This window comes from Anolis sagrei, chromosome 2 (assembly GCF_037176765.1).
Source record: "Anolis sagrei isolate rAnoSag1 chromosome 2, rAnoSag1.mat, whole genome shotgun sequence".
Lineage (NCBI taxonomy): Eukaryota > Metazoa > Chordata > Lepidosauria > Squamata > Dactyloidae > Anolis > Anolis sagrei.
The window spans coordinates 22,688,007-22,701,289 of NC_090022.1; positions in this window are offsets into that span (position 1 = coordinate 22,688,007).

Consider the following 13,283-nt stretch of genomic DNA (forward strand, 5'->3'; position numbering starts at 1 on the left):
ACATGCAAATGTGAGTAGATAAATAGGTACCGCTTATGCTGGAAGGTAATGGCACTCCATGCAGTCATGCTGGCCATATGACCTTGGAAGTGTCTATGAACAACACCAGCTCTTTGGCTTAGAAATGGGGATGAACGCCACACCCCCCAGAGTTGGACACAACTAAACTTAATGTCAGGGTTTACCTTTACCTTTATTATTTAAATAAATAGTTTAACTGCTCTCTGCTCTGTTGTTAATTTTTTTTCCACTGTTCCTGACCCCGAGAAGGCAGTCCTAGCTCCTCAGTCCCAACAGCATTCATTCATGCTTTTCTCCCCTCCTTTTGTTGCTACATTTATTTCAATAAGTGGGAAAGGATCTCCTTGTGTGGATTGGGAGAGAATGTAAGCTTTCCCCCACAAGTTAGTGGTGAAGAAAGAGTCGCTTTTAGACAAAACAGAACTTGTTCGTGACAATAAGGCAAAAGGGAAGTTCAAGATTTGTAAACATACAAAAAATCCAGAGAAAATAGGAAAATACAGATGTCATCTTGAAGAGGGAACAGGTTTTTTTTCTGCTGGTTCTGAGACTAGGACACAGAACAGTCGATTCAAACTGCAGAAAACAAGATTTCGCCTGAATATCAGAAAGGTAAGAACCATTTAACAGTTAAATATCCTGCTGTAGAGTCCAATAGAGTCTCCTTTCCAAGAGGTTTCTAAACAGAGACTGGATGGCCATCTGTCAGGAGTGGTTTGACTGTGTCTTTCTGATTGTGCTCTCTTTCAGCCCTAGGATTCTATGAAAATCCCTCAAAAGCAGCACAGTAAAGGTGATTTCTCTGTTTTTTTAGGGAGGGAGAAAACAGACAGGGACGTTTTGCAGTCGCTTCAGGCAAATAAAATGCTACTGCCAATGTGGATTTTATCCAGCGGTTTGGAAGGGGCCTCTGTATCCTGAAAGGAGGAGGGCTGGCAGGCTGTAATTCTCTGCAAAATCATACCTACAATGTACTGTTTAAGCCTCTGTCTGTGTGTGTGTGTTTTATCTTTGCAAGCTTAAATAGGTCAGGAAATCAAGAGGAAGAGATAAGGCTGTGCACAAACCATAGAACTTCCTTCTCCCACTGTCACACTGTGTAGGACAATTGTTCTCAACCTTTGGGTCCCCGGGTGTTTTGGCCTACAACTCCCAGAAATCTCAGCCAGTTTACCAGATATTAGGATTTCTGGGAGTTGAAGGCCAAAACATCTGGGGACCCACAGGTTGAGAACCTGTGTAGGAGAAGGAGGAAGGTCTGAAATTTGGAAGATGCTAGACCTGTTCAATTGCCCAGAACTTTAGAGTAAACAATTTTCAGGCAAACCTACTTCTCTAATTTTAGGAGTAGTTTTGCAGGGTTTTCAGCCACATTTCAGAGCAATAGTTGTGTCTTACCAGGTTGTACTGCATTTTTTGAGAAATGAAATAGAACAATGACCTTAACATAGGAGTTGAGTCTTGATGGTGTGGGTACACTCTTGTGACTCTCCCCATAACTACAGCATTTAGTAATGCAGAAGAGGTGCATGATTTAGCTGAGCAGATACCTATAGGGCAGTGGTTTTCAACCCGTGGGTCTCCAGATGTTTTGGCCTTCTACTCCCAGAAATCCTAACAGCTGATAAACTGGGATTTCTGGGAGTTGCAGGCCAAAACACCTGGGGACCCACAGGTTGAGAACCACTGCTATAGGGTCTTTGAGAATCATCCACTTGTCTCAATGCTGCCAGCAAATATGAGGAACTCCACCTGTCCCACCATTGTGGCATCATATGTGGGACCTTTTAGATGTCCTTGCAATTACTGTGTGAGGATTTATTTGCATCTGTTGCTACACAGACACCATGTATCTGAACTTTGCTTCCAGCCGTGAATCCAGCCGTGAATCTTTGCATCTGTTGCTACACAGACACCATGTATCTGAACTTTGCTTCCAGCCGTGAGAAGAGGTGGGTGACAAATACAATTATTATTATTTTATCGTCATCCACATAATATATGACATACACACACACACATATAACAGTTCAGTATAAGTTAAAGATTACTTATTTAACATGTGTACATTCACATGATCCTAATCAGCTGTAACCCATTTCTCTCATGTGACTCATCTCTCTCAGCTGTGGCTCATATGACATATCTTTCAACTGTAGCTGTGCCAAAATCTTTCTATCTGTATCCTCCTAATTCACACATGTCTGTCTTTTTAATATCCATTTTAGGCACTTAGCCAAATACCAGTCCTTTCCACTTTTTAGTAATCTTGTGTATTTACTTTTATTTCTTGCTATTCCGCTATTTCCATCTGCTTCTGAATTTCTTTTCTAAACCATGACAAGGTTCAAACAAGGGTTTTGCCCAAATTAAGTGAACACAAGCAGGACAAAACAATCTAGCCTGCTAAGCCCCATGAATGCAGATGGATTCCCCATTCCCAGGACAGAGTGTAAGTAAATGAAGACCAAAGTCAACAAACACAGACCCATCCGTACCCAACTGGTGGCTTTAAGAGCAGATGAGTGCTGAATCCACTCTGGGCTTTAGCCCAACATTGTAAAAGAACTGCCAGAGATTGTGATGTTATCTGCATTAGGGTACTGCATCTTGTAAGACTGCTTTAAAGTATAAGTTAAAACCCGGAGGGAATTTCTTAGGCCCCTTCCACACTGCTGAATAAAATCCCACATTATCTGCTTTGAACTGGACTATTACTTACTTAGGCGATCCCTCGTTGGACGAGTAAGATGGTCTTCCATTATGGATTTCCTTGTGGGTCCGTATGTGGCTGTGGAGCCCTATTCTTGCTCTGCATCTTCTTCCGCAGTGAGGGCATTGGTTTCCAGGTGGAAGGCGGTCCCGGTCGGGGTTGGCTTGACGCGCCTTCCTCCTGGCACGTTTCTCTCTTTCTCCCTCCACTCGTGCCTCCTCAAATTCTGCAGCACTGCTGGTCACAGCTGTCCTCCAGCTGGAGCGCTCAAGGGCCAGGGCTTCCCAGTTCTCAGTGTCTATGCCAGAGTTTTTAAAGTTGGCTTTGAGCCCATCTTTAAATCTCTTTTCCTGTCCACCAACGTTCCGTTTTCCGTTCTTGAGTTCGGAGTAGAGCAACTGCTTTGGGAGACGGTGGTCAGGCATCCGGACAACGTGGCCGGCCCAGCGGAGTTGATGTTGGAGGACCATCGCTTCAATGCTGGTGGTCTTTGCTTCTTCCAGCACACTGACGTTTGTCCGCTTCTCTTCCCAGGAGATTTGCAGGATTTTCCTGAGGCAGCGCTGATGGAATCGTTCCAGGAGTTGCATGTGACGTCTGTAGACAGTCCACGTCTCACAGGCATAGAGCAGGGTTGGGAGGACAGTAGCTTTATAGACAAGCACCTTGGTCTCCCTACGGATGTCCCGGTCCTCAAACACTCTCTGCTTCATTCTGGAAAATGCTGCACTTGCAGAGCTCAGGCAGTGTTGTATTTCGGCGTCGATGTTGACTTTGGTGGAGAGGTGGCTCCCAAGGTAGCGGAAATGATCAACATTTTGTAATGTTACACCATTAAGCTGTATCACTGGCATTGGAGAGGGGTTGGCTGGTGCCTGCTGGAAAAGCACCTTGGTTTTTTCAATGTTCAATGACAGGCCGAGCTTCTCGTATGCTTCTGCGAAGGTGTTTAGAGTGGCTTGTAGATCTTCTTCTGAATGCGCACAGACGACAGTGTCATCAGCATACTGGAGTTCTATAACAGATGTTGTTGTAACCTTGGTTTTGGCTTTCAGTCTGCTGAGGTTGAATAGCTTGCCATTCCGGTGGGAAGCTTCCCATCAACAAGGTGAAGTATAGCGATGAAGATGGAGAATAGAGTTGGGGCAATAACACATCCCTGTTTGACACCCGATTCCACTTTAAATGGGTCACTTTGGGAGCCACTGCTGTCCAAGACTGTTGCCATCATGTCCTCATGGAGGAGCCGCAGGATGTTCACAAATTTGCTTGGGCACCCGATTTTGTGGAGGATGTTCCAGAGAGCACTGCGATTCACTGTATCGAATGCCTTTGCAAGGTCGATGAATGCCATGTACAGAGGTTGGTTTTGTTCCCTGCATTTTTCTTGGAGCTGTCGTGCAGTGAAGATCATGTCCACGGTTCCTCTGGAGGGGCGGAAGCCGTTCTGGGATTCTGGGAGGGTGTCTTCTGAGAGGGGCAGAAGGCGGTTTGCAAGGATTCTTGTGAGGATTTTCCCAACGGAGGTTAGAAGGGAGATACCTCGATAGTTTCCGCAGTCTGTTCTTTCCCCTTTTTTGAAGAGGGTGATGATGGTGGCGTCCTTGAAATCTGCTGGGATTTTCTCGGTCACCCACACTTTTTCTATGAGCTGGTGGAGTTGGTGTGTCAGCTCAGGTCCTCCCTCTTTAAAGATTTCAGCAGGAATCCCATCTGGTCCACTGGCTTTGTTATTCTTCTGTTGGCTGATGGCATTGCTGACTTCTTCCAAACTAGGCAGTGCTGCAAGCTCATCCCTGGTTTGTTGTTGGACTATATGGCAGTGTGGAGTCATAACCCAGTTCAAAGAAGATATTGTGGGATTTTCTGTCTTGATATTCTAGGTTATATGGCTCTGTGGAAGGGCCCGTAGACATAACAGATGCTCATAGAAAGCAGGTGTATTTTAGAATACTTGAGTTGGAGAGACCCCAACAGTCACCCAGCCCAACCCCATTCTGCTGTGCAACACTCAAAGCACTCCAGCCTCTGCTTTAAAAAACCTCCCGACAAGGAGACCCACCATTTTCCAAGACATATAGGCAGTTTTCTAAACTTGCAAACAACAGGGTTTGGCATATGGCTAGGGTTAGGGTCTGCAATTACTTAAGAATACTGTTATTACTAAAAGTCAACATGGATTTCTCAAAAACAAGTCATGCCAAACTAATCTTATCTCTTTTTTCAATACGAGTTACAAGCTTGGTAGATGTAGGGAATGTTGTAGATGTAGCATATCTTGATTTCAGGAAGACTTTAGACAAAGTCCCCCATGATCTTCTTGCAAGAAAACTAATCAAATATGGGCTAGGCAACATTACTGTTAGGTGGATCTGTAATTGGTTAAGCAACCAAACCCAAAGGGTGCTCACCTATGGTTCCACTTGATCCTGGAAAAAAGTGACGAGTGGAGTGCCACAAGGTTTGGTCCTGGGCCCAATATTGTTCAAAATCTTTATTAATGACTTGGATGAAAGGGCATCTTACCAAGTTTGCAGATGACATGAAATCAGGAGGGATAGCTAATTCTCCAGAGGATAGGTTCAGAATTCAAAATAACCTGAAACAGTTTGAACAGCTAGGCAAAAACCAACAAAATGAATGTCAACAAGGACAAATGTAAGATACTACTGTTGATTCGTAAAGATGCAGATCAGAGAAGGTGCAGGAAGAAAAAACTCTGACAGGTGAATAAAGGTGGACAAAATTAATAATAATAATAATAATAATAATAATAATAATAATAATAATTTTTTGGAACACAATACACCAGACATCACAATTGTGGAAAAGAAAAAAGTTAGGATTATTGATGTCGCCATACCAGGTGACAGTCGAATTGACAAAAAACAAAAGGAAAAACCCAGCTGTTATCAGGACCTCGAAATTGAAACTGCAAAGGCTCTGGCATAAACTAGTACAGGTGGTCCCAGTGGTAACTGGCACACCGGGTGCCATGCCAAAAGATCTCAGCCAGCACTTGAAAACAATAAACACCGACAAAATCACAATCTGTCAACTGCAAAAGGCCACCTTACTTGGATCTGCTCTCATTCAAAAATACAACACACAGTCATAAATGCTTGGGAAGTGTTCGACTAGTGATTTTGAGATACGATATCCAATATATATATACATCTTGTTTGCTGTGTCATACTGCGTTTTTGAGTCAGTAAAATAATAATAGTACTTTATTTGTAGCCCACCCTATCTCCCTGGACGGTTTCCAACACATATGCCAAACATTTGATGCCATCATAAAGACATATTTGCAAATTACAACAAAACAAGACACATAATAATAATAACTTTATTCTTATATCCCGCCTCCATCTCCCTGAAGGGACTCAGGGTGGCTTACATGGGGGCTTAAATGGGGACCATGTCCAAGATAAACAAGTTTGCAAAGTAACACAATTAAAAACATAACAATCAACTATATTAAAACAATAAAACCAATAAAATCTAAGACATCATAAAACATAACCAAACCACACACACCAAACAATATAAACAGCCGAACTATAAACTTAATACCAAATAAGAATTCAGTTCTTGTGGGTTTTTTCGGGCTATATGGCCATGTTCATATAGCCATATAGCCCGAAAAAACCCACAAGAACTGAGTGATTCCGGCCATGAAAGCCTTCGACAATACAAATAAGAATTAACCAAAAAATAAAACTAACAATCACATAATATAAATTTACACACAATAAAATATTTAAAATACAGGTAAGACATTCCCTGCTCATAAAGGTAAAAATGAAACTACCACCCAGAACATATAATGGCTGGGCATTTATACTCTTCACAGTTAACTTTTCATTTCCTTCAAACCATGTGAATTCTTGTAAATGAAGTGTTTTGTCCTTACTGGCTGTTTAGGTTAGCGTGCTCATGCTGGTGCCAAGTTTCCAGTTAACTTTCATTTCTTTGAAAGCAGAGGATTTCTGATAAATCATGTGTGTATCTAAGGGTCCAATCAGCTTGTGTTTTCATGACTATTAATTATATGATCCGCCCAAAGGCACACCTCCCAAGCTGAACAATGAAGCTGGGTTTTTTCCTCTCAATGATTTCTAAGGGCCTTTCCACACAGCCCTATATCCCAGAATATTGAGGCAGAAAATCCCACAGTATCTGCTTTGAATTGGGTTATCTGAGTCCACACTGCCATATATTCCAGTTCAAAGCAGATATTATGAGATTTTCTACCTTGATATTCTGGGATATAGGGCTGTGTGAAAGGGCCCTTAAAATAATAATAATAATAATAATAATAATAATAATAATAGACTTTATTTATACCCCGCCACCATCTCCCCAATGGGGACTCGGAGTGGCTTACATGAGCGGCCAAGTCCAAATGACAATGACAATCAAAAATCAAAAACACAACCAAAATGCAAACAATGAACAATTACATCATAATTACATCAAACATATAAATACATCACAATATAAAAATTACAATATGCACAGGTACAATAACAACGGGCGGGCTACATGTAATGATTAAAAAAACACTGGGTTGTTGTAGGTTTTTCCAGGCTATATGGCCATGTTCTAGAGGCATTAGAACATGGCCATATAGCCCGGAAAAACCTACAACAACCCAGTGATTCCGGCCATGAAAGCCTTCGACAATACATTTAAAAAACAAATTGATTAAAACAAGTTAAAAACTCGGGCAAGATAAAAGAGAGAACCAGGAAATTTCCAGAGGAGGGCTCATTATGGCGGGAGTTGTGGAATCAAGCTTTCCCATAAGGGGGGATGTATACTTCAATGACAGAACTTGGAGGCTGAGTAGTCATGTAAAATTATATACCTACTCATCAAAGGTGCAACGGAAGAGCCAGGTTTTAAGGTTCTTTTAAAAAAATTCTAGGGAAGGGGCTTTCCTAATTTCTCCAGGCAGTGAGTTCCAGAGTTGGGGAGCCACAGCGGAAAAGGCTCTCTCCCTTGTACTCACTAAGCGAGCTTGAGAAACTGGCAGGGGCGAAAGAAGGGCCTCCCCGGAAGATCAGAGGGCCCGAGGTGGTTCATGGAGGGAGATAATTTCTTTTAGTTTCCCAAGCCCCCTTAATACTACACTTAAACAGAAAAAATACAAAGATACAAAATGGGTAATGCCAAGGCAGATAATCTGCTTTATTTATTTATTTGCAACATTTATAACCCCCTCCCCTTCTCAACCCCCAAGGGGGCCTCAGAGCAGCTAACTGGCAACAATTCGATGCCGTAAATCACAATATAATAACAATATAAAACCATAAATACACAATAGATGTAAAACAATAACATTAGTTATGACAGTCATACAGCTGTTTCCATTATTATAACAATCATATGGTCCAGTTCAATGTCCAAAGTGCGGTTATACCTGCTTGGCAAAGGCCTGGTTCCAAAACTATGATTTCAGTTTTTTCCTAAAGGAAAGGCGGGAGGGTGCCAATCTAATCTTGCTGGGGAGTGAGTTCCACAAGCGGGGGGGTCACCACTGAGAAGGCCCTGTCCCTCATCCCCACCAGACGCGTTTGCAAGCTTTGAGCTTTATTATTTGAGCCCACACTGCCATATAATCCAGTTCAATGTGGATTTTATACAGCTGTGTGGAAGGGGCCTAACTATCCACAACTGGAAAGATCAAATGAGGTTGGTTCTTGTAATTAAAATCTTCAACACTACCACAGTGAAAGAAAGCAAGGCAGGGCAGGCAGTGAGGCGTTGTGTCTGGTTGTGAGTGGAGCAAAGGGCTGCAGGTTGTATCTGATAAGGCAACACAGCCCAGCAGATCAGGAGGCGAGTGGGGAAGAAAAGCCACACGAAGGGGGCAGCAGTCATCTTTGGGGAAGCTGAGCCTGGTTTTTCCCAGGCTTGGTTTCAATTACAATGCAGGAAGGGGTGGGTGGAGCTGGGGGCTCTGTTGTGCCACCTATTTCTGGGGCTCCCCCATCTCACCCACATCACCCTTGTCATTGTTTCCTTTGGAGATGGAAAGCAACACCACCCGCCTTCTCTATGCCTGCTTCCTTTCCTCCCTGTAGAATTAGCAAACATCAACATGCTGGTACCTATCAACCACATGCGTGTTCCTGCTTGTTGCCAGAATGACTTCTATAATTTTATTTGGAGGAAGCAGATGGAGTGTCAGTTAAACTCACTACACTTTCTCCATCAAGAGCAAAAGGCCCAGGACTGAACATGTGGATAGGGGAGGACCAAAAGCAACAAACATAGCCTCATCCCTCTGGAAACTGGTGCCCCTGAGATCAAAGAGGTAGTAAATCCACTCTGGATGGTAATAATAAAAAACGTAATCATAATTATAATAGGTAACTTTGCTTTGTCTACTCAATTTTGCTACTGTATGTATTTTATTGTGATGTGATTTTTGTTGTTTGCATATTGTATTTTATATTGCTATGTTGTATCTTTAGACTTGGCCTCATATTAGCCGCTGCGAGTCCCCCTTGGGGAGATGGTGGCAGGGTATTTAATAATAATAATAATAATAATAATAATAATAATTGCTACCTGCCTCTCCTTGTGGCTCAAGGTGTGATCCAACACAGATAAAACAAATAATCATAGGTGATCACTTGTGGCCAAGTACAAGTGTCTTCCAAAAGTTGTATATTCTGTAATTGACTGTGATGTTCTATTCTGGATCCACAACTCTATTAAAATGCATATACCAAATTACACACAAGACTGGCATTAGCACCAATAATGCAGGTTAAAATTCGCAGTTCAAAATTGACTGGGTAGTCCTGTCAGAAGAGATGGGTCTTCAGTTCTGTCTTGAATGCTGATCTCTTCCAGTAGGTCATTCCATAGTCTCCGACGACTAATGAACACTTTAGCCTGAATGTGAAGGGAAATGTCCAATATATTGATGTTATTTGCATTATTTATTTATTTATTTTTAAAGTGTTTATATTCCACCCTTCTGAACCCAAAGGGGGACTCAGGGTGGAGCACAACATATATATGGCAACCATTCAATCCTGGAACATAACACAATCTATAAATATACTCAAACACTAAAATCAGTTTCATCCACTTTAAAATCAATTGTTAAAACCATTTCAAAATAGCCATACCAGATCCGGTCAGCAGGGTAAGGTTTCCTATTATTACCTTGTTGCACTGTCCCAAATACTGGGTCCCACAGCCAAGTTTTTACAATCTTTCTGAAGGACAGGAGGGAGGGGGTTGATCTCATCTTGCCAGGAAGGGAGTTCCATAGTCGAGGGGCAATCACTGAGAAGGCCCTCTTTTATTAGTGTTGGTTGTGTATCCATTCACCAGAGTTTTGCTATAACATACTCACAAATGTATAGGTTTTACCTTAATGAAGGAGAACCTTTTGTGAAATAGCAATGTTATACGCAATGAAAGCCCTAGAGCAGTGTTTCTCAACCTGGAGGTTGGTACACCTGGGGGGGGGGGGGTCACCAAAGACCATCAGAAAACACAGTTATTTTCTGGTGGTCATGGGGGTTCTGTGTGGGAAGTTTGCCCCAATTCTAATGTTGGTGGGGTTCAGAATGCTTTTGATTGTAGGTGAACTATACATCCCAGCAACTACAACTCCCAAATGTCAAGGCCTATTTTCCCCAAACTCCACCAGTGTTCACATTTGGGCATATTGAGTATTAGTGCCAAATTTGGACCAGATCCACCATTGTTTGAGTCCACAGTCTCTGGATGTAGGTGAACTACAACTCCAAAACTCAAGGTCAATGCCCAACAAACCCTTCCAGTATTTTCTGTTGATAATGGGATTTCTGTGTGCCGAGTTTGGTTCAATTCCATCGCTGGTGGAGTTCAGAATGCTCTTTTATTGTAGGTGAACTATAAATTCCAGCAACTACAACTCCCAAATGACAAAATCAATCCTCCTCCCAACCCCACCAGTATTCAAATTTGGGCGTATCAGGTATTTGTGCCAAATTTGGTCCAGTGAATGAAAATCCACCCTGCATATCAGATATTTATATTATGATTCACAACAGTAGCAAAATGACAGTTATGAAGTAGCAACAAAAGCAATTTTATGGTTGGGTGTCACCACAACATGAGGAACTGTATGAAGGAGTCATGGCATTAGGAAGGTTGAGAAACACTGGCCTAGAGGAACAGATAGGGAACAAATCCAATTTTCTCTTTCCATTTTACTATTCTGTAAAAATCTCATGGGGACCCTTGTGCTCCTTTTTTTCATCACATGTTCATCAAAGGAGAGCTTTATCATTCTGGGAGAAGAGGTTCACACTCAAATCCAGCTTTTTCGTCCCTTCCTCTGTCTTCTAACTTCTTGGCTTCTTAAAGCTTGTTATTCACTGGGTGAAGGAAGCTGTACCTACACTTTCATTTCTGATATACTTACTGGAACACTGACGTATAATGGTTTTGCATGGAGACTTCTCATTTGACTTGCTCTGAGCTGACTCAGACTTGTATCACTTCATAGGCTGCTACTGTTCTGACTACGGTAGGACTACTCATCTACTATTCTGATTATGGTAGGACTACTCATCTACTATTCTGACTACAGTAGGACTACTCATCTACTATTCTGATTATGGTAGGACTACTCATCTACTATTCTGACTACGGTAGGATTACTCATCTACTATTCTGATTATGGTAGGACTACTCAAATCCTGTTCTGAATGTGGTAGGAATTCATTCCTTGCCTAAGAAAACCCTATGCAATTTGTGGGGTCATCATAAATCAATAAGTGACCTGAAGGCATATGAACAAACATATAGTTGGAAGAGACCTCATGGGCCATCCATTCCAACCTCCTGCCAAGAAGCAGGAAAAACGCATTCAAAGCACCCCCCAACAGATGGCCATCCAGCCTCTGTTTAAAAGCTTCCAAAGAAGGAGCTTCCACCACACTCTGGCGCAGAGAGTTCCACTTCTAAACAGCTCTCACAGTTAGGAAGTTCTTCCTCAAGTTCAGGTGGAATCTTCTTTCCTATAGTTTGAAGTCATTATTCTGTATCCTAGTCTCCAGGGCAGCAGAAAACAAGCCGGCTTCCTCCTCCCTATGTTTCCCCTCACATCTTGATCCATGGCCCTCATCATGTTTCCTCTCAGCCTTCTCTTCTTCAGGCTAAACATGCCCAGCTCTTTAAGCCACTCCTCATAGGGCTTGTTCTCCAGACCCTTGATCATTTTAGTTGCCCTCCTCTTGACACATTCCAGCTTGTCAATATCTCTCTTCAATTGTGGTGCCCAGAATTGGACACAGTATTCCAGGTGTGGTCTAACCAAGACTTCCCTGGATCTAGACACTAGATTTCTATTTATGCAGGCCAAAATCCCATTGGCTGTTTTTGCTGCTGCATGACATTCCTGGCTCATGTTCACCTTCCTGTCCACAAGGACTCCAAGATCTTTTTCACATATACTGCTGTCAAGCCAGGCATCCCCCATTCTGCATCTTTGCATTTCATTTTTTTTCCCTGCCTAAGTGGAGTATCTTGAACTTCAATACTTCCTTTGTCTTGGAAACCACAGGGCAGAATTAACCAATTGCCAGAATTGCCTTCTTTGGTGCAGTGGTGACTGCTGTGTCATGTTCAGCTTATGAACAACAATCCCAATGTCCTTTTCATATATAGAGTGTTGCCAGAATTCTGGACAGAACATTGACATTTCTCTTGATTGAATTTTAGTTTCTAATTCTCTTTGGCTGGGTGGCTTATCACCTCTTGAATTTAGGAGAGTTATTTTCATTTCCCAGCTTGTTAAATCAGCAGTGCTTCCTGCCACAGCCTCTTGCTTTCCCAGAAATGTCTTGATCTTTCTGAAGTTCAGGTGGAGCAGGCCTAAAGGAGTGGGTGGAACAAGAGGCGGCCTTAGGTAATTTTCAACTGTAAGCAAACAGTATTTTGGTCCCCGTCTCGCCGCAACCAATCACTGATATATATTTTCTGTTCGTCGTGGGAGTTCTGCGTGCCATATTTGGTTCAATTCCATCATTGGTGGAGTTCAGAATACTCTTTGATTGTAGGTGAACTATACATCCCAGTAACTACAACTCGCATATGTCAAGGTTTATTTTCCCCTAAGAGCGCCTCAAGAGTGCCCCTGGGAAAAATCAACTATACTGCAAATGCTTACTTTGCGTAATGGGTTGAGCTGCCCCTGGGTGGAATATTGGTCTCTAGGACACACACAAGAGCAGTGCCAAGACAGCTAAGGCTTGTTAGAACAGCCTTCTCTCTGTTTCCATGGGGGATACAGCCTTGGATTTTGCAGGGCAAAACCATTGACAATAGCAAACTCTCTGGATTGGTAAACCAAGAAAAAGCACTGTGTGTCACTCAAACCTCTGCCAGGTCTGAGCATTCTTGACTCTTGCTAAGCACTGGTGCAATCCCCACAATTAGATGGTTGGATAGAATCATAGAGTTGGAAGAGACCTCATGGGCCATCCAGTCCAACCTCCTGCCAGGAAGCAGGAAAATTGCATTCAAAGCA